General features: G+C 42.7%; 1 non-coding gene across 1 annotated transcript; it reads left to right on the forward strand.

The window, feature by feature from the left end:
* Positions 1-1,746: 1,746 nt before the first annotated feature.
* LOC116112494 lies at positions 1,747-1,852 on the forward strand. The gene has a single exon (XR_004125259.1). It is a non-coding gene; the product is annotated as a small nucleolar RNA R71 (small nucleolar RNA).
* The last annotated feature ends 1,037 nt before the right edge of the window (positions 1,853-2,889 follow it).

Below are 2,889 nucleotides of genomic sequence, written 5' to 3' on the forward strand. Positions count from 1 at the left end.
CACAATCGTTCCTTGCTGAGTCTTCAACCTCTACTGTTTTCGATTTTGCTATACACGCTTCTAGATGCAATTCTGGGATATTTTCTTCTATGACTCCATAACAAGATCATCCACTACATCCACACTAAAACATGAATCCGCTTCCGACGGAAACTTCATCGCATCAAACACATTAAAGTTACTGTTTCACCTGAACCCTTAACAGCAACTTTCCTTCCTGCACGTCAATCAGTGCTCTCCCCGTGGCCAAGAATGGTCGCCCTAAAATGAGAGGAATCTCCTATCCTCTTCCATGTCCAGCACTACAAGTCCGCTGGAAATATTTTTTCCCCACCTTCACTAAAACATCTTCAACATCCCCCTCGGTGCTTTATCGACCGATCCGCTAGTTGCAACGACATTGTCGTTGGCTTCACTTCACCAATCCCTAATCTCCTGAAAACAGAAAAGGCATCAAATTTATACTAGCTCCTAAATCCACAAGCACACGATCAAAAGTAATATCCCCTATACACACGGAATAGTAAAACTCCCTGGATCTTTAAGCTCGGGTAGTTTCTTCTGGAGATTGCACTGCACTCTTCCGTTAGCATCACCGTTTCCTCTCTTCTAACTTCCTCTTGTTCGAAAGTATCTCCTTCAGGAACTTCGCATAACTCGGCATTTGCTGTATTGCTCTGCAAAAGGAATGTTAATATCAATTTTTTAAAGATTTCAATGAATTTCGAAAATTGCTTATCCTGATTCTTCTTCTTCAATCTCTGAGGAAAAGGGTACGGGTGGAGTGTGATGAGCTAATTCTGGTGGTATCTCGGGGAATGGCAATTTCTCCTTTTTCTTTTGCTTTCATCCTCTTCTTGTTCTCTTCCCCTAAGGCACCTGAATTCTCTTCACTAATCTCTTCATCAATTCTCTCTTCCAACTCTTCCTTTCCGATTGCTCCCCTTCTTTCGTAGACTGGCCTACTTCCCAAAACTGTCCCACTTCTCAAAATGATGGCATTTGCTTGTTCACGTGGGTTGGTCACTGTGTTGCTTGGTAGGACCCTGTGGTCTATCATTCAGCTTCTCGGCCAATTGGCCCATCTGTACCTCAAGATTCCGAATGGACGCCCCTTGGTTTCTAAAGTTTGTCCTCGTCTCATTCATGAACCCTGTGGACTCTTGCATGAATTTACCGAACAAATCCTCCAACTTCGACACTCTTGGATCCCCCTTGATTGTCACCCCTGGTGGGTTATTTGGGACTTGCCTCTGGTTCCATGGGTTACCCTGTTGGTTTTGATTTCCCCAAGCCAGATTTGGATGATGTCTCCACCCTCGGTTGTATGTGTTGGAGAACGGATTGTTCGGCTGTCTTTGATTTCCTGCCAAGTAATTTACTTGCTCGTTGATGAATAGACGGTGACAATGTGTTGCCAACTTGGCATTCGCTGCTCACATGGTTTCCTGCACAAAAATCACATGTTATTGAGGGCGTATAGAATTTACCTGCATAGTTCCCAACTGTTTTTGGAGGGCGTGATTGGCTGAGATGGCTGTGAAAGCATCTACTTCTGAAGACCCGACTTTCCTCGTTGTTACTCTCTCATTCGGTCTTTGATAGTTGTTGCTTGCCAAAACCTCAAGCAACTCATCGCCTCTTCAGTGTTTATTCTGCAAAGCTCCTCCTGAAGCTGCATCCACCATGGTTTGCACGTTACCCATCAGACCATTGTAGAATGTTTGGACTTGAAGCCAAACCGGCAAACCATGATGTGGGCACTTCCTCATCAATTCCTTGTATCTCTCCCAAGCCTCGTACAACGACTCGCATCATCTTGTAGAAATGATGTGATATCATTTCTCACTTCGCTGACTTCGCTGAGGAAAGAACTTGGTCAAGATTTTTGTGCCAGATCATTCCATGTTGTAATCGTTCCCGGTGGTAATGCCATTAACCACCCCTTTGCTTTATCTCCCATGAGAATGGGAATAAACGCAGCCTAATAGCATCATCCACACTCCATTCGACTTGAAGGTGCGCAAATTTCCAGGAAATTTGCAATGTGCTGATTCGATCCTCCTTCAAATCACCATTGAATCTTACCGACTGCTGATCATCTGGATGATTGCCGGCTTGATCTCGAATTGTAGCTTGTACTGTAGGTCTCGTAATACTTGAACCACTTCCGTTCACTGTGGGAACTGAAAATTCCCTCAGTGTCCATTTTCTGGTTCAGCCATTTCAACTACACACTTCTTCCGTTCTGCAGTAGGTGTATCTCTTTCTCTTCTCCTCCTGTTTAGTCTTTGTACAGTCCTCTCAAGCTCAAGGTCAACAGGAACCACTGGTTGACGTCTTGCTCTTCGCATAAACTGAATGAACACAATTGAAAGAAAAGTAAAATCACACTCAAACAAAATTAAAACTTCAATCTAGTTAAACTCAAGGAAAACCTAATGTTAACTTAAAACAGTCCCCGGCAACGGCGCCAAAAACTTGATGCTGTTTACTACAACATGCAAAACTAGCAAGTGCACTAGTCGTTCAATAATAGAGTGATGGTAGGATATCGTTCCCACGAGGACTGGTAGCAAAGCCACAAGTTCTAACGTTAACAAGTTGAAGCAACCGAAAATCTTGGATTTGTGGGAGCAATTTGCAATTAAAAGAAACAAAATAAAATTAACAAAAATTAATTCTTAAAAAGGAAAGCAAATGAACACAGAAATTCAATTTTACAAAACGGTGGGTTTTGACTTCGTTTGGATTTATGGGTTAAACCTAAGAGTTCACACTTTTCACATCACGTGCAATGGTTGTAAATCGGATTCACTACTTAGATACATACCCTCTCGCTATGTTTTCCTATTCATCCTTATTAACATTCCGCACCCACAAATTGAA

The sequence above is a fragment of the Pistacia vera genome, unplaced genomic scaffold (assembly GCF_008641045.1).
Source record: "Pistacia vera cultivar Batoury unplaced genomic scaffold, PisVer_v2 Contig662, whole genome shotgun sequence".
In the NCBI taxonomy this organism is placed as follows: domain Eukaryota; kingdom Viridiplantae; phylum Streptophyta; class Magnoliopsida; order Sapindales; family Anacardiaceae; genus Pistacia; species Pistacia vera.